Source organism: Sebastes fasciatus, chromosome 1 (genome assembly GCF_043250625.1).
Source record: "Sebastes fasciatus isolate fSebFas1 chromosome 1, fSebFas1.pri, whole genome shotgun sequence".
NCBI classification, from domain to species: domain Eukaryota; kingdom Metazoa; phylum Chordata; class Actinopteri; order Perciformes; family Sebastidae; genus Sebastes; species Sebastes fasciatus.
Genome location: NC_133795.1, coordinates 32,553,649 through 32,573,550, shown reverse-complemented (window position 1 = coordinate 32,573,550; position 19,902 = coordinate 32,553,649). Strand labels below are relative to the sequence as shown.

Here is a 19,902-nt window from a genome sequence, read left to right as displayed (position 1 = left end):
GCGTTGGCAAAGCAGTTAAACGCCACGTTAATCACGGTAACTGGCTGTGTCGTTCACTGACGCTGACATGTTCACAGTGTATATCTTTAACGTTGAGAGATCACAGCAGCAGATGTGACCCGACATGGAGACGTCAGATCCAGAAGCTCTCCATCCTCCTCAGCAGCAGCAGTCAAGCTGTGCTGTATTCACTGACTGTAGACTATCACAGTGCGCCAGAGGCCATCAATCTGAGACATCACCTTGACAACGACAAAAGATGCTGTAAAAACACGTGCAACTGACTATATAATCAAACTAGACGATTTTCTTTGTGCATAGATTGCATCAAAAACACTTGAAATGTCATAATGTTGAAGTTAGGTTGGTATAGCTGTAATCATTTGAATGACTTGTCATCATAAGACATGGACAGTTGAGCATTCACTGACTGTAGCTTATCACAGTGAGCCAGAGGCCATCAGTCCCAGACATCACCTTGACAATGACTGAAGATGCTGTAAAAACACGTGCAACTGACTATATAATCAAACTAGACGATTTTCTTTGTGCATAGATTGTATTAAAAAACACTTGAAATGTCATAATGTCGAAGTTAAGGCCACGTTGGTATAGCTTTTTCAAGAAAATGACATTAGGCCCTTGTTGACCGAAACGTTGACTAATAAAGCAGAGAAAAGTGTGTGCCGGAGCAAGTCATTGTTTTGAAAAAGTACATATTGGAGGGGATCTACTCTCCAGCACCACAAACTATTTTGAGAATGTGCATGTTTTCCTCTCCTCACATTGGTATAGCTGTCATTATATGAATGACTTGTCCTCATAAGACATGGACAGTGGTGTTTCTCATTAATCTAAGCAGAGCAGAACAGTAGACTTCACCGTTTTAGAGATCTCCATTGACATGAGGCCCAGTCAAGATTATGCTCTCATTTTGCATTTGAGCACTTATAACAGGAAGTACCAGAGGTGTTACCGTCTTCGCTTCTTTCACTTTACACTTTACACTTTACACTGACAGGAAACACAAGTTTCATTTCTGGTAGACTTCCATTTTCAATTGCTGGGAAACTGTCTCTTTTAGTCATTCTATGCAAAGCAAGTCGGGGGTCAACCAAATAGGGTGACGACTAGTTCTCAACAAACCAAATGTGGGACAAAGAATATGTTTGTGTGGGACGCGTTACCAAGGCTGAGAGGTAGTCTACAATTTTGATATGTCTATCTAACTTAAATAATAAACATTTCTATTCTGCCCCTTATCTTGTAACATCTCTATGCTTTGCCCGAATGCATCCATAGATCGGCACATCTCCTTTTGATTTTGTTTCTTGTGAGACTCGCATGAACTGTGTCGCTTCATGTCGTATTCCCCCTCATGTGAAATTGAAAAATAACTGAGAAATTTTTATAAAAAACTGTTGAGCATCGCCTTCCACTGGCTTATAAATACTTATAAGTGGTTTCACAGTCTTTGTTGTTGCTCTGCTTTTCCTTTTCTTTGTGGTAGTTTCCATCATATTTGGCCTAAATCTGCATTGCTGGTGACTTTGCAGTGACTCGCAATTTTCCCCGTTGGGCATAGTGTGGCAAAGACGGTGACAGGTCAACCTGAACTTGACCCACGTGTGCACAGCTTGATTGACAGGAAACACAGCCCAGTCAGTGATGACAGCCTTCCCTGCTTTCTTCACAGCCTTTTGAAAACTAGAGCCAATGAAAATGTGGGACACTTTATCAATATATGGGACGTGGAACAAGGGATAAAAATGCTGTGCAGTCCCTCGTAAAGTGGGACACCTGGTCACCCTACATCCAAATGAGAGGGCAACTCAAGTGGCTTTTTCATCCACCATTGTACAACCAAGTGAGCCAAAATAAGACTGCAAGGCTCTGTTCCCATTTTAGTGCAACAAGAGAGCATTGTTTACTGTTAAAATCGCATCACATCAAAATCCAAATCTTCAAAATCCTGAGTGTGTATGACGGTTACCTCTGGGTACTCTGCGAAAAGGTTTAGGCTAGTTGCTTGCCCTATGACAGTCTTCAACATTTTAGATGGGGCTATGCCTGTCATGTTGAGGCAACATCACTACATTGTGTGCACAAGCTAATATGTTTTATTTCTTAAGAACCAATCGATGCCATTCCCTGGAAGACAAACACCAACGCTTAGGCCTAAGTAGTGTCATGATGACATGTTTCATAGCACAGTCTCATTAATGCTACGTTTCTCAGTTGGATATTTCTGGAACGCTAACATTTTGCGCTGTTGCACATAACATGTTAGAATTATTCTGCTTGAGCAGCTGTAGAGTAAAGAGCTTGAGGCTTGACTCCCTATTTCTGGATGGGGCAGTGGGGGGAGGGGGAGGCTGAAGTCACTGTGACTGAGTCATTGGTTTAGCTAATGATGCAATTAGAGAGCTGCACTTTGCATCTCCTGATTAGATCCCCTACTCGCATGGGCCCGCAGACAATGGAGACTGAATTTGCTTGCCTGAGTTGCTTTGGCAGATCAATTTCAAAAGGTAATAATCAATTTTGTAAGCAATTGGGATTTCATCAAACATCAACGTTTTTTTTGTGTCATCAGCAATGAATGGATAGATTTGTCGATCTCTGGCACTCCACCAAATGTGGGATCTCAATTATAGCTCTTGCCGATTGTACAATTTGGAACCACTATAAGTCAGTGATTCCTGTGCTTAACTTTGGAGTAAAATAGAAATGTTATGCCAAATTGGGCTTTAAAGTTTGCATGATGAACTCTTTCACTTGTGTCAATTTGCACATTAGCATTATGAAACAGAATCACACCATCGTCAGTATGAAACTGATGTGTAAAAAAAGTGACTGTGAACGATTCTGTACTATTTTAGTATTGCTGCGTGACGTATTTAAGTATTTGTTTAGCAACTATTTACTCTGGGGGACTTTGTTTGCCATCACACCATTGTCATTATGAAACTGATATGCAAAAAAGTGACTTTGTGAATGATGCTGTACTACTGTATTTTGGTATTGCTGCCTAATGTTGGGCATATACTGGACCGAATTTCAGCTTTGTCGGGCGTCGTTTGTTGTGGAGTGTACAGGGGGGACCGCAGACCGATTAACTCCTCCCAATCAGCCGCCGAACAGTCGGATGAATTTCTGACATGCCAGAAATTTTGGTCGGCCGTCCACAGGCCCTCGCACAGTTGAAGCAGAACCACGGGCCGATCTCCCCAACGTTAGTGCCTTATTTTTTCTTTTGTTACAATCCAAGCGGAGCAAGATAACAAAGTAGCCTACAATAGATATAGTAAAACGTAGCAATGTTACCTCCAATTCTCTCTGCAAAATGGACAAGCCATACTCTCCACGTCTTCCTAGTCACCTGCGAGTCCATATATGCTGGCATCTCTATTTTCTTTAGATGTTTCAGCAGACATGCTGGCACAGATGATGAAGGCAGGACTTTTCTGCCTTGTTAGGCTTTGTGACCCAAACAGACCTCTGCTAGCAACAAACTTTACCTGCCTCTGAGCTTTCGAACAAATCTTTATTGGCAACAATCTACTTGTACAATAGGAGTAAGAATTACACAACAACATTTCTAGAATCGTACAGTGTATGCCCAGCTTAAGGTATTTGAGTATTTGTTTTTAGCAACCATTTTACCCCAACCATTTACTCTCGGGGTCTTTGTTGGCCGGAGACGTGGTTTGGACAAATCGCTCTGATGGCATCTACAAATACAAAGTATTGACTTAATTGATGTTAGTTATTTAGAAGAGAACATGACAAGGTAATTGCATAGATAATTTAGCAAAGGTTAATGAAAAACGCTGAACTCGGCTGTCCAAAGTTACACTTTTCTGCACTGCTCTTGTAATTAGTGTTTCCATAAACAAAATGGGGCTCCGGGGCTATATGTGGGGACAAGCTTTAAATCTTAATAAATCTTCAAGTACGTTTTTTTGGTTTAACTGGATCAGTATTTGCATTGACTTTGTTAAAGTAATCGTCCGGGCATGACCGATACACATTAAATGGCCATTGCTTTCTGCATTTTATTCTGTTTGTCCTTAGGTCAGGTACAATCAGCAGAAGTCAGCAGGTCTGATCTGAAGTACAAAAGAGGACCTTAATCCGAAACGGGAAGAGTATTACAGCTTGTTTGTTTTATGGAATAACTGTATTTGCTTGTCTGCTGTATGTTATTAAAGCTGAGCAAATACAGACAAGTGCAGATACTGTGCAGTCCCATGGTGACCTGCTAGTTGTGCAGTATCAACTGTTTGCTGAAGTTCCATCAGTCCTGGAATAATTGGTAATCGTTCATACGCTGTATTGCTGAGAAAAACAGATCCACTTGGGATCCACACATGTCAATATTTGCTGCCTTCCTATCCTGCTGACATTTATATTATATTTCTGCAGACTGGTGAGGCTTTTGCATGGTTGAAATTAAATTATTTTGATGATTTTTGCATTGCATCTATGTTATAGTTCTATAACCACTGTCCTCTATGGATTCTAGATCTGAGATGTGAGACTAGCTCAAGGCTTCTCCCTTTCTTTAGATTGTCTGACTGTGTATTAAGAGTCCAAACCTATAGCAGTAGCATGGCAGCATCACCCTCTTGTGTTGTCAGTGTGAGACATCAGTCAATACTGCATCCTAACACTCTCATGTACCAGTCTGGAGCTGATCCAGGATTGTGTGGCTTTTTGTGTTTTACAAGAAGTTACAGACTAATTCCTCAGAGCCTGTAATTTTGTTTACTTAATGCCAGTCACTCGCTGTGTTCTCTCTGGTAATCCCAGGGAGACCGTAGTACTAAAAGCCTAATGGCCTTCTCCTCAGCAATACCCAGAGGACCTCAGAGCCAACTCAATATCGGGCTCAAAGTGTAACCAACTGCATGTTGTGTTTTTGCAAGCTAGTTCTGTTTTGTCTATTACTGGTTGTCTTTATATGTTAGAGAGGTTAAATAATAAGATCATGTAAATATGCAAGACAACAATTGCTCAGAATTTGTGTTATCAATTGTGCTATTGAAATTATACCCAAGAATGTGTGTATACTAAAACAATTACCGTGAAAAGTATTAGCCAATTTTTGATAGATGAAGTTAACATCAAATTTTTTGCTTATTTAAAAAAATGTGTGGTGATTGAGGGGGGCAGATTTACCATTTGATTAAAATAGTTTTCACTTGAGGAAACAGTGTGACGGTGAGCATCTTGCATGGAAGATTTCAAGGATCCACCTGCTGTAGGAAAAAATGCAACAGTGTTAAATAAATATTTAAAGTGATACTGCACACTGAAACATGTTTTTTTGAGCTGTAAACTAAACAATATAACTGAACTGTGATGAAACGCATCAATGCTCGTGTTAATATTAACATTTCTTATAAAATTTATAAAAGATCCATATTTCATAGGTTGAAAATGGCTCAACATGCTATCTACTGTTTTAAATCAGCCCTGAACCTCGCAAGGCCAATGCTGAGATAGAGTTGACCATTTGGGACAAATCTACATCATGAATTTTATATAAAAAAACAACAAATGTTAACGCCCTATAATCAGTCAGTGAGCAACTCCTACCTCACACACCCAGCCCCCCTCCTCCTCAGCCCATGACAATTTTTTAAATTAAATATTTTTCAAAATCATGCCGTGGATGGAGTGAGGCTCAGACCTGGGGGTGTTAGTTACACTTTATGTTGAAGTAAATTCTCCCCATCTCCTTGAGTGAATGCAGACTCTTGGAAAAGTAGTGATTAGCCATAAATCAAGAGAGGCGCTGATAAAGCAGGTTTTTAGATGCCTGAATCATTCTGCGACAACCATTGTAGTGGAAATCAAGCCCCCAGGAAGAGCACTGGGCTTTGAAGCCAATTTTACATAGTGGCCAAACTGCGGAATTCCAACTTTGGGTCCGTCACGTGATGCCATTGGGCCCTAAAAGAAAACTTTTTTTCTCATAGACTTACATTGGGAAAGAGACGTTTGTAAATCAGCAGATATTTTTTTTGTTTTTGAGGTAAATCAACATTTCAGATGCACCTCTAGTTCCATTCAAGGTTGCTGTACATTTTGTGAAATTACATTTTGGTTTGTTTCTGGGGCCTCAACCCAAACCTCGAAATGGCAACAGGAAGGTATGGGTTAAAATGAATGGCCTAGTTGTTTCTTAAACCTCCCAGTTGGTATTGAGGAGGGCAAACACTCGTGATCACAGGAGGATCACCGTTCCTTTATGCAGCTGTCTGGCAAAGCTCCAAAGTGTCACACACAGACTACAGGCCTACTGCATTTAGGTATACGTACCATAGAGCCAACCCTCACACCATTCAGTATGAACATGGAGTCATAGCAAAGAGTATAGAAGCAAAGAGGCGAGACTCTGGTGCTTTTTTGATAAATGCCGATAGATGGCGCTGCGGTAGCGCTGCCGCCATTTTGGACTGAAAACGCCAATGAGTCCATAGCCATTAATGTGTAAAGAGATGTCTGTAAATCAAAGGATACATTTTTTTTAGTTAAATCAACTTCCCAGTTAGAACACTTAAATAGCCCTCATTTAAATCATTTTGTCCTAAAAGTTGTAAAATTCACTAAGAGCCAAATCCAGAGTTATTTTCCTCGGCATAATGAACATGCATCTGATCCACGGGACTGCAGCACCCTGCACGCTCATATGACATATCCGGTTCTGCTGGCTTCCTGCTAGCTGTATGCGGCTGTAATAATGGATATATTGGCTGTAATTTATCACTTTTATTATCTTATAATACACCCATGGGATGTATGCTGTAAGCTTGTACCGTGGTGGATGTATTAACGTCTCTGGTCCCAAACAACTGGCTATCGGCCAGTAGCTAGTAGTGCTAGTAGCATGACAGAAACAGAAATTAATATAGTTGTAGGTTATTTGCTAATGTTCAGGGCAAAAGCACAGGACATAACCTCTTATACATCCGTGGTCTGTGGTCTATTGGACATCGATTTTGGAGGTCCTTGACATGAAAAACTTTGAGATGGCTCTCAAAATCTTCCTTCCATTTTTGTCCATCACTCACTTTATTTTCCTCTAGGAAACGACCAAGCAAAGACGTTTACTAAGTAAGTAAGTAAATAGTTATAATAGTATGCATATTTATAATATTTTATTGTTCAACAAAGGCCATTTTATTAGAGATATTACAATTATGACAATAGAATAGAAATAATTTTGTTTTACTTTTGTAACGTACTTTTGTTTAACTGGCGTCATTATGGTAGGAGACAAGATTACAGTCCAAAATGGCGGAGGCGTAGGTCTGCCTCTGGGCGCTGGCGTTGTAATGGAACGTATAATTGACTTTCACTTTTTAGCAATATACGTTCTTTGGTCATAGGTTGGACATTATGGAAGACCAGGTTTGGCAGTGTGTTTACGGTTGTCTGTGGAACTATGAAAACAGTGAATTTTGTAGCGGACTTCATGGACGTGGGCATTTATTTTCTATATTAGCCCCCAGTTGCAGATGGTGCAAAATCAGTCACATTATCCATTTCATACAAGGTAACATTACATGTTTTAGACGCAGTTTTGTATGGGTGGACTGAATGGACTCGGTGTGGTTTGCCTTAAACTCTCAGAAACTCTTTGCAGAGTGTAGTTATTATTGTGGGTGTGGGTGAAGATCAGACTGTCTGGCAGAGGCCCCGCCATGCTTGGTGTCATGATTGTAAAGGAGCGAGCTATGGAGCCGTAGTCTGGCTGGAAGCAGAAGTTGGAGATGCCGTGACTGAGCTTGAGCTCACAGAGAAAGGCCAGGGACAGTGGTGCGCAACAGTGAAGCTGTAGCTGTCCCCTCAGGCTCTGAGCAACACACACGCACACACACACAGGGTGAGGCAAATACATTTATACAGATCTAAGGGAAACTGATCCGAACACCACACTGACAACAAACTAAAGAGGTAAATCACATCTAAGAATATTATTTCTTGGAAGTAGAAGTGCTTTGAAATCATTTCCCACAAACTACGCAGAGAATGCAAAATGTCAAATTTTTCTTTGCTGAAAATGTTTGCAAACAACCAGGCCTATCTAATTTTCTGTCACACATTATTTGTGATACATGACTGTTTTCTTGGCTGACTGTGTCTAATTATATAAGTTCAGACTTGCTATGCTCCTAATATCTTTAAGATTTGAAAACTATGCTAAACCCTTAATTTTTCTTGCCTAAGTACTAGCTCATCTACTGATACTGCTAAATATTTCCTCGGCCCCGGCTAGTCAGAGACACATGATGCGACTTGGGCTGTGTTCCACTCGAAGGCGTCATCTCTGAGCCCAACTACCTAGTCAGCCACCTGTTCAGTTACCCGTTTCCTAATGCAATCTGCACTGAAAACCCAGTTTGAACAAATCTGGAATTCCCTGCACCCATCATCATCATCATCATCTTCATCCTTCTAATGCAGCTAGCGTAGGAACCACAATGACACAAATACCAAGAACAGGGACATTTAAATTCATCCTTTACTAAGGGTGCTCCGATCAGTTTTTTGGGCCAATCACTTATCGCTGGAGGCAGTATAGGCCGATCACAGGATCTATTTGAAGCCCTCTATTTATCGTGTATTATTCATTTTTTATGTATTTAATATTCTTAACAACATTAAGTAAAATGAAGAGATGAAAAAGTATCATGAATTGACAACTGTTTATTTATTGGCAGGCAACATGTGCAACATATTCCACTCTCTCTCATAACCCCCTTTTATACAGAGAAAAGAAGACCCCAGATTTCACACCACTCTCACTCACCACTTAGTTTCATTCCAGATGGCCATGTCGTTGTGAAAATATCTGTGTGTTGAATAATCAGATGAGGTGAAGATGGAAAATGAGAAGAGTCTTCTGTGTCTTTCTTCTTGACTTTACTCGTTGGCTGATGCACTGATTCGTTCGTAAGCTGAACAGACAATCAGAGTGATTTCTCTCTGACAGGCGCCACCGCCGATTCAACATGCTGAATCGTCCGAAAAACCTCCGACACTGGCAGACTAGAGCCGACGGTGCAGGACACACCGAAAAAACTTGGCTGATGGAGGCTCACCGACGGCCCCAAACTGTCCGACGGCCCACCGTCAGCTTGGTGTTTAGAGACACAACGTACAACTTCAGTGAAGCCATTTTAGCGGCGCATAGAGAAATTGTCTTGCATGTTTTGCGTCATTTGATCGGCTCTTCTGATCGGCCTCTATAGCGTCCACTGATCAAACTATTTAGAATGCATATCAGACAATAACGATCGGTGGCTGATTTATTGGAGCCTCCTTAATCTTCTGCCACTCTTATCTTCCTGCCCCACACACTCTTTCGATCGCTTGCTCTTAATCTTCAATTTATTTAAGTAGTAGTCGGGTAGTCGGTTTCATAAATGTTATTTTAAACGTCAATAACATTGAGTGAATTTTTCATCCCTGCATTTTGAGAGCAGTGGTTTCATAGCCTATTGATTTCTGTTAGCATTACTTAACGAAGGTGGGGTCACTTTCACAGACATTGTAGCACTTTTCTGAATTGCTGTTGATAGGAATTGGTTAGCAGGCGATATGATTGGTATCTTAAATCTATATTAGGAGAGTAAAATAGGCAGTTTATGCATACAAGGTTGGATTGGATTTAATGTACAATAGTATGTATTATGTAACATGTTATTGATCGTTGTGGGTAAGCAATCCTCTTACTTGACTCCCCCTTTACATGAAGATGAGAGTGTAGTGCACTGCTACAGTGAACAGACCAGCAGGACCTGAGGCCTGCAAGTGAGTTCAACATACCCAGGGTATCTTCTTGTTATCTGGCTTAAGTAACCCGAACAAACCAGATCCCGCTAAACGGTCCTACGACGGTGGTTATCAACTCAGTAAGTCAACCCAGGGTTTCTCAATCTGGCTATGAGCACGATCGCATGAAAGAGGTGGTGTTTGCAGCATAGGACCAATCACAAACATGGACAAGTCTACTGTCAGTGGAGCGGCACATTATACAAACCAAAAACAGACTATAATATTAGACACATACAAAGAAGTTAAACATATAATCCAGGCTAAACGTTGAAGCACAGTTGAAGCTGCCAAATGCAGGAAGGACAGCTGGCAAAAGAAAAAATTGCCAATGTGTAAATTAACAGACTTATTCATTTAACGGTATACTCAAAATGCAGCTATATTCGTCTAGATGGGGCACTGATATATAAACAGCTTTCGAAACAGAATGGATGAATAGATTACACTTCTCTATGCCCTTTGATTAGGGCGTCGCGTGTAGGATTTTTTCAGCCTTCTTTCAGCTGCGTCCCCGACTCGGGCGGTGTGAAATGGACTTGAGAGCAAGTAAAAAAACATAATTCAAAGCGGTAAGCACCCACAGCATACAGCCAGCTGTCTTTTCTTCTCAGTTTAAACTGTTTCTTTTTGCCTGGATTATAATTTTTAACTTCTTGGTATTTGTGTGATATTATCATACGATCTGCGCAACCGAGCTTTGATTGGTCAGGAGGCGGAGCTTTTATACGAGTTGATCTCTTATCTGGAACATAACCTGCTCTGGAGCAGGTTAGGTGTTCAGCATAAGTTACCATGGTGATCTACCCCGGTAAGAAATTAACCACCGTCGTCGGACCGAAAACCCCGGGTTAACCCTGAAGTTACCTCGCTAACCCCAAATCCTGCTACGTAGCACAGGCCTCTGATAAGGATTTGATGCCATGCTCAAAGACACTACCGCATATAAGGACCTACTTGTCATAGCTTGAACCAGGTCCTGACAGATTTCTTTGGATGCAGTGTAAATTACTTGTGCATGTTAATTTTACCTTTTGGCATAATAGGGAGTAGGAGTTACAGGTGTTTGCAGCATAATGTACCCCCCTCCTCTCCGTGCTATAGCCAGCAGAGCTGTGTTCACTTGCTATGCAGTTAATCAACTTTGAGCCACGTTCAGTGGAAACCACAAACCTCGGAGTGGGAGAAAAGGAGTGTCTTGTCATTGAATTTAAAAGGAACACATGCTTCCTGCTTTGCTTTCCTCTTGCCCACCCTTCTTTCACCATTTACAGCTCACTTCGATTCATTGAATGCATGCTTACTCGAATGCTGACAGTGCAAAGGGAGGTGTGTGTGTGTGCAGAGGAAAGAGGGAGGGGCATTTCCTTTTAATGCATCTACTCTGCTCTGCTCAGTGACTCTCCAAGCTCGCACATTTATTCTGTCTCTTCTCACCCGTCTCTTTCTTTCTTTCTTTCTTTCTGCCTGTTCTCCGTCTCTGTTCTGTCCGTCTTGTGTCACTTTCTTTTCCGTCTTTCTCGTATTTCTGTCTCGTGTCAGACCTACATGCTCGTCTCACTCGGACACATTATTTTAGTTGCACATGATCTCACATTCACCAGTCTTGTATCATTCTTCCTCTCTCTACTCCTCTCTTGGATTTTGGCTGCTGGTCCTCCGTCATAGCAACTGTCTTCTGCATTTGCTCCCCGGTTGTGCTCACTGCGTCAGGAATCAGCAGCAGACTGAGGTGGGTGTTTTAAGAGCATCATCGCTAGGTCTGAGGCTACATGTCTTTAGTATCTTTCTCTCTCTCTCTCTCTCTTCCTCTCTCTCAGCCCTTTCTCCTCCTGCCTCTTCCCACTTCGCTCTGTCAGTGAGAGCTGGGATGATCATGCTTGTCTGTTCCTACAGGGGTGCAAACACCATACGATCTGTGTGCTGCAGAATTTAACATTGTCACACACTATGCTAGCGAGGTAGCGTTATCTACCTCTCTAGATCTCTCTCTCTGTCTCAGATAAGTCAGTACGGTTGATAGTGCTGCTGCTGCATTGAAAACAGTCTTTGCATACATTATTACTCTGGCATGTATTTTGCTCTCTCTCTCTCTTTTCTGCCTCACTCCATTACTCTCCTCTGTCTGAATGCCTGTCATGATTTATGCATGCTCTGTCCTTCTTGCCGGAGACTTGGCCATGCTGTAGGATTTATAAAGAACCACCTTAAAATAGCCAGGGTGAAAGGCTTGTGCGGAAATACACGTGCACAATAGCGCAGGAGGTTCGGTTCCTTTTCACCTCACCTGCCCCGCTGCCGCTGCCGCTGCTGCTGCTGCTGCAGTTCCATCTGTTGCCGTAGCCACAGCCAGCGACACCCTGAAGCCAGGCTTCAACTGTTGTGTGCGTGATTTTGCTGAAAGGTTGTGACAGTCATCTGTGCCTGTGTTACCGTGTCATTTAAATGTTTGCATGTGGGTGATTTTTGTGAGTCAGTATCTCTGCATGCTTGTATATACTTGTACATGTATGTGCACTCTTGTGAACAGTGTGTGTGTGTGTGTGTGTGTGTGTTTGTGTGTCTGTGTGTGTGTTTGTGCTTGCTTGCCTGCTTATGGGCTCTGGTCCAAGAGGAGAGCACAGGAGAGGCAGGCTGCAGGGGTTCAGTTTGGTGCAGTAAGCTGTTGAATGCTCTGTAACGAGCAGAAAAAAAGACAGATTCATGTGCTGGTGTGTCCTTTCACTGGGCCGGTACATCGATATTGCAGAAAGCAAGGCTTTTCTGAAATGTCTGCAATTCATTTGTCCTTGAGAAGCCGAACTTTGCAAAGTTAGATTTGTTGTTAATACATAGCTTTTGTTTTCAACAAATAGGCTTATGATGAGACAGGTGTTAGTGTGACAATGCTCGAACAGTAATTAGGTTTTCCATTCTGTTTGTTGTCTTGTATTTTAGGGGAAAGGCACGACGAGGCTCAACAAACAATACTACTAACAATACTTCAAACAAAATGTCTTCAAAGAAAGGCTGTGTGACAATCCAATGACAACAGGAAAGGCAGATTCTTCTGGGATTTGCAAAATTGCTTTGGTTATGTGTCATGCCCAATACTTGTTATGCTAGAAACAAAGGAGGCACTACTCTCTGATGATGTCGCAATTATGCGGGATCTGCTGATGCGAAAGTGAACCATAGACACATCTTTTGAGCAGTTACTCTACTTTGAGGTTTATATGTTTCTGTGAAATGGACATCTTTAGCATACAAACTAGTTGCACCAAAGTGCTGCTGTAGTTTATAGCTTTAATGAAGAGCAGTATATTATATCTGGGTGAGATATTGATGATGTGAAACTACAAATGTCTGAATTTTATGTTGAATTATCATCATATGTGATATTGTGCTTTTCTGGCCTAGTTGTTGTTGGTTAGGAAATGTCTCTATTGTGTTGCCAAATACTTCTTAATAGGGATGCTCATTTTGAAAAAATGTCTTAACCGATAACTGACCCTCGTTAACCGACAAGATTTGTGCCTCGTACCAGCTGCAGGAGCACAACAGATATTGGTTGACGGGAGTCCCCAGTTCACCGTCCGGGAGCGTTAACTTAGCAGCCACGATGCTGCATGTAGTGTCGCGAGCCACTTTTCCAAGAAAAATGTCTCCAACGCACATTTAGTTTAGTTTAGCAGGTTGTCAGCTGTGTGTCTGCCCGGCGTAACGATACTTTGTCTCCTCGTCATAACTTTAGCGAGTGGCCAACAAACAGTGTATTTGTGCTACGTTAGCAGCTCTAACATTGCCAGAGGCTTCGTGCTCGCCGCTGCACACGTAGTCTGCGTAACTTTAGCGAGTTTCCAACAGATCGTGTGTTGGCGGTGAGTGTGAGGTTGTTGGTGGCGTTCTAGCTGTGATCGTAGGTGTAGCAGTGTGTGTACAGTTTATTTGTCGGTGAATAAATGCTACGAAACTACAACTCCACTCCGCTCAAGCGAGCCAGAGACAGGAGCCGACTTCCTGTATCCTGCAACTCCGGCTCCGCCTCTTAAGGTGGGCTGTTAAGGTGGACCAGCTTTTCTCCTTAAAGTGACGAGCCGCTCCTCTGAGCCGCTCAGCTTTTGAGGTAATTATTAACATTTCTTTTAACCGTTTTAACCGATAGCGTTAATCGGTTAAAATGCTTAATGTCGGTTAACGGGTTAAATGGTTAGTTATGGACATCCCTACTTCTTAAACTACAATGTCTGAAAAACCAGCAAATAGTTATGTTTGAGAAGGTGAAACCAGTGAATTTTTTTACATTTTTGTTGGCGATTTAATTTTCGGTCGATCAACTACTTGATTAATTGACTAATTGTTGAAGCTTAAAAAGTCACTTTGGGTGAGTGACTTCCGTAGCATGTAGTGAGGTGCGAGTCATTATGTTGGTTAGAGTGGACGTGTATCTGTTTCACATTTGACACTCATACCTGTCGTCACTTACAGTATGTAGGTCCTGACCCACTATAGTTTTTACAGCTTGGTCTGCTGGATGCACCAGTGGGGGTGTTTCCTAAACTGAGCTCAGTAATCATTCTGCAGTGGAGATTTAGCGGCCTGCCTAGCTTCATTAGCCCTGTTTTGGTGCTCCCAAGAGGCATCCCACTCACACTAAAAGACACACAGATATAACACACGCACACACACACTCACGCACGCAAAAGAACTGAGTGAACTTATCACACATTTATTTAGCAGGTGTGTTATCCTCCTCCTTAGTTCCCATATTATTTTAAAATCTATGTTTGTTTAGGAAAAGAGAAGAATCTGGTTATAGTAGTATGTCACGATACCAGAAATTTCATAGTCGATACCAATACCAGTGAAATTCCACGATTCTCGATACCCAATGTGATACCAAGAGTAAAAAACAAAACAATAAATCCCATGTACTTTAACATACACGCCTTTATTACCGTTTTCATGTTTTTTTTTGCAAATTTATTATTAATCCCTGATGATTCACCTCAAGTTTCTCAAAACTAAATTTTACAAGATTACATTTGAGGACATCATGATAAGGTTATAACTAACCTTTGCCCAATACTCATTTTTACTGAAAAAAGCTTCAATGCAACATATTGTAACTCAATGCAACCTATGTACGTTAGCTGTTAGCCAAGCAGGACTGTAGAAATGGTCCCACACAATGCTGGATAATGTGTTGGTTGACTAATAAAGAGCTTAACTTTTAACTGTTTGTTTTGAAATGTCTGCTGCTGAGTGTTCTCAGTTCAATCGCACAAATGGTCCCACAGCATGAAAAAATGTACTGGAGGATAAACGTTTGTCACCTGACAAATGAATGTGAGAATCCTCAGTATATTGGTGTAATCATATTGTGGTAACCAAAATCTATCATAGAACGAGATTTCAAAACTTTTGAAAGTTATTTTGTTATAGTACGGCAAATTGCTAAAACGTATGAATATGAATACTTTACAATATCATAGCAATTTTTACAATTGCAATTTACAATAGAATGCTTTTTCCACCCTGATGAAGGCACTGTGACCAAAATGTGAATATAGCATGGTATGTTGGAGAGCAGTTAAATTTCAAATTGATCTTGAGATAGGCTAATTCAATGACAAATATTGTAATCTCACAAGTAGAACTGTGCTACCTATAGGCCTGTACCCGAATCAGAAGTTTTCTTTTATTCGACTCGTATTTGGCTGCTCAATACGAAGATTTGACTACTACTTTTGTTCCTTTCTTCATATAGACTATTTGGCAATCAGAAAATCCATTGGCCTGAGTTTCGGTGATGATTTCGACCACATTCACCACAGTGTCCGCCACAGTTTCATAATGAACCAAATATATTTTTACACTTCTCAACTGGTGGGGTTAGGTTATGTGTGTAGCTAACATATTACACCCTCCAAACAGAATGCGACGCAAGCATGCGTCAGTGACAAAATCAGTTTCATTGCATTGTTGCAGCGCTGAACTTTTGTCAGACGCCCTGTTTCTATTTACTGTATTCCTTATTCCAACGATGAGGAACGGCTGATTGGTGAAGTTGAAATGAGGAGTTATCTTATACGATACCTGCTCATTTCACTACAGACACCTAAATAAGGTGACAGCTGGCTGGAGGGAGATCACCTGAAAGTTTATTTAAGCTGCTGTTGGTTGTATTGTATGTAGGGATGTCACGAGAAGCGATACTTCGGTACCAAGTCAATGCCAAAATTCTAAAAACGTGACGGTACTCTTTTTCTACACTGAAGGTACCGTACGATGCCTGTAATCACGGTCCGAAATGAACATCCGCCAAGCGCCAAATGCGGGTAGATTTTCCATTTGACGAGCAACTCTCCGAAGGCGTTTGTACTCTGCTCTCTGTGTGTCGGAGCCCGACACACACACACAACAGCGCCATGCAACAGCGTCGAGATGTTGGGTTTGTTTACTTTTTCAGAGATCCTTTATTGATTTGTTCGAGAAGATGACTCACTCCTGTGGAAATAACTGAACTGAAAAACTGATCAGAGATCTTTTATTGATTTGCCTGAGAAGTGGACCCAATTGTGGGGGGAAAAAATTAAATGAATTGAACTGAACAAACTGAACCTCTATCTTTTCTTGTCCTCTGCTAAATCTCTGAAAAGTGGTGCTTTTTTACTGTCATCAAAATTTAACATTAGCATTTTAAATGAATATTTAATGTTCTAATGGTCTGTCACCATGTCAGTGAATTTAAACTACTGCTTGCAATCTGAGGATATATAAATTATATAGAGAGAGTGCTTGTGTGCCTGTACAGCCTCTGCTGTTTTCTTACAGCCATTGAGTTATACCAGAGGAATAAAGGATTTTTTTTTACTGTGGTATCAAGAATGTTGGAAATTCACTGGTATTGTATTGACTACTAGATTTCTGGTATCGTGACATCCCTAATTGTATGTCATTTTCAGTAAATATTGCAGTATAAAACCTGTGTTTTTCTGTTTAAAAAAAACACAAACGTCGGAAGAGAGCAAGTACTACTCACCCATCTATTAAGTGGTTACGTCTGTAGTACAGCTGATAGGTACGTGGTTTGTTTACATGGCATAACAGAAGTGTATATTTAACGGTGTGTGGACAGAGAGTGTCTGATGTTATTAGGCTATAAGTAAATAAAAAGACCACAAATCTATCTTCTTATCTTGTTTTCTTATTCGGTCAATAAGAAGACACAACAAGGTGAAGTGTGTGTTTTGCATAAAAAAAAAATATCGTTTATGCAAAAATAATTAGATCATTTTCTGTTTTTACGCAACATTACAACATTTTGCTTTGATTAACATAGCAGACGTACAACGTATTACAATTGCTGTCATGCATTTGATCTTTTTTGATCAATTTAGCCATTACATAACAGTCTTAACAATGGCCTCACTCTTTAGATATACATAAGAATGTGATGTATGTAAAACAGTGCCTGTGCTCATTCCCTCTGAAGGTTTTATTATACAAAGGTGTATTGGCGTCTTCTGATTTTGGAGGAGGCCCGCCTCCGCATTAAAGCAAGAAAATCTTTCAGCGAGTTACTGTCTGCATGTAGCCTCCTTCTTAGTACTGACCGCAAACATCACAGGCTGATGGTCCTGAATAGCACAGTCCACATTTTCACACATACAGGCTACTTTTAGATCATACAGGTCAGTGTTGATCTGCAGTAGGGCTGTTTCCTCTCCCCTCCTACATGTTTCTCTGATGATCCCTGATCTTACACAGATTCAGTGCGTCCATCATGATTTGTGGTGCCATGTTAATTTTCTCAGGGTTTCTGTTTAAGTTATGTGTGCGCGTGTCAGCGGTGATTTGTGAGTGCAGACACGATCGGCAAAGACCAAGCCAAGTTGATCATGATACACTGCAACACCGTGTGGACAGCCCTTTTGAATTACGGCAACAATATTGCAGGTGTGAATAACGATTTAGCACTGACTGTTGTTGTTGACGTGTGTCTGTGACTTATGAGACATTGTGCTGTTCGTGATGGCTGAGTTATTGAGGTCATGTCTGTATTTGCTACAAATACTTGAGATTGATTAGAATGCGTCAGTCTGAAGTCTGAGCACTGTGTGGGATTTTTTTCCCGCTTAGCATGCTAATCACTAACTTGCTCCCGAAATGTGCTTACTGTTTATTTTAGGCTAACACAACGCACCTTAGGCAAACTTAAGTTCTGTGTGATGTGCACAAATTAGTGTTTTGTGTGTACAGTGCTCTGTGTCCCAGTCTTTGGGACATTAGGGGATGTGTTAAGATAACACATGCCATGATGGTGTCACTGCCCGTACATCACTTAAGCAGACCCAGGCTGCCCCAGGGTCCTCCAGTGGGCCCCCAGCACATCACTAAAAAAAGCTATGGCTTGTCTCTGTTACGTAGCCTCAAAAGAAACAGAGTAAATGGTTCAGAAAAATGGCTTGAGAGGAATTTAAGCCTGTTTAATTCTGCTTGCACATGACAAGGATGACACGAGTGGGCTCAAATCTTAGTAATAAGATCAAGCACACATTAACTGAGTTGCATTGTTATTGTAAACAAATCTTGAACACAAATTACCTCACATCCCTTCTGTTGGAGGTTTGTCAGTCCTTGTGTGTGTCTGTGCTGCAGTGAGAGCAGAGGGCCGGCTGACCTGGCACATAATTCTCAGACAAAGACGTGGGAGAGGGTGAAAATAGATTGATGGGAAGAGAAATGCAGAGAAAAAGAGCACCAGTAGAGGAGACAAACCTACCAAATAGGCATATTGTTAGTACTTGTCATGTGGAATGTACACATTAGGAGATAGACTGCAAGATCAGACTGGATTATGTACTTGATTTTCATTTCAATGTTCTTTTCTGCAGATGACGGGTAAGGCTGGGTGATAATTAAATGTTATTATTTACTGTCTTTTCAAACAACAATACTGTGACAAAATTCCACATTTGAAAGGTCATATGAACTATGACAGCTCACTGGAGAAGGAAAAACAGAAGAATTGGATAAATAAGACAATTTAAGTGCAGTGAAAAAAGGAGTTTGAGGAAGAGGGGGGCAGACTAAATCTTTAGCTAGCTTGTTTCCACCGAAAGCTGACAGGAAACACTGGCTTTACACACCAAGGGGCCTTTCTGAATCACTGTTTGTTTGGTGTGGACAGCAGGTTTGACTTCTGCGTCCCTATGTTACCCCTAGGATGGCCTGGTTCAATGTATTCTCATACATACATATGAGAATACATATTTTCCTATGATATCTTACGAAAACGTTATTCTTCCTTTTTCATTTGTTTTCCTGCGAATGTCCAGCAACACAACATGTCAATTTCAGCTCCTAACTTGCATACAGTCTTTTCAAAATAATAATAAGCTTAGGAAAAGATCAACTTGGTTAGGATTAGGCAACAAAACTACTTAGTTAGGTTTAGGAAAAGATTGACTTGGTTAGGATTAGGCAACAAAACTACTTAGTTAGGTTTAGGAAAAGATTGACTTGGTTAGGATTAGGCAACAAAACTACTTAGTTAGGTTTAGGAAAAGATTGACTTGTTAGGATTAAGCAACACAAGTAGTTAGGTTTAGGCATTACTTAAGTACATGAGTTATGTGAAATGAATCAACGTTGACTTCTGGTTTCACACAGGATACAAACAGCAGTCTCCTGGGTGAAAGTCCAGTATTTTTTGACCCACCAGTCCACCCCGACCTCCTTCTTACCTCCTCCTTCACCGCTCTTTATATTTCCTGGTTCACAATTACGTTAATTACACATACGAATTACAGTGGATTACTTTTCGTAGGAATAGCTACAAACAGTGTATGAGAACAGCCTGCCTGGTTTGGAGACACTTGTGATCTAAAAACAGTTCGCTTCGAAATTTGGAAACAAAAAAGAAAGGCCGGTGCAATGGCACAGTAGCATGGCAAGTAGCAGAAACACAATATTCACTAAATTATTTGTTTACAATTGCTGTAAACTGTAGTAAAAGTGAATAAAAACACCAGTATAAAAATATAATCACTGGCATGACACTGTTTC

The 19,902-nt window shown here is 41.0% G+C and overlaps 1 protein-coding gene across 4 annotated transcripts in view; it reads left to right on the top strand.

The window, feature by feature from the left end:
- Positions 1–19,902, top strand: part of kcnab2a (potassium voltage-gated channel subfamily A regulatory beta subunit 2a) — a 109,339-nt gene that overhangs the window by 267 nt on the left and 89,170 nt on the right. Inside the window, exon 1 of one of the 4 annotated variants that reach the window (XM_074643815.1) lies at positions 2,393–2,531. The exons of 2 other annotated variants lie outside the window; for them this stretch is intronic. The gene's annotated coding sequence lies outside the window, so the exon portion shown is untranslated. Of the gene's footprint in view, positions 1–2,392; positions 2,532–11,234; positions 11,582–19,902 lie in introns of those variants that run through there. One more of the 4 variants, XM_074643806.1, reaches the window with a different exon arrangement.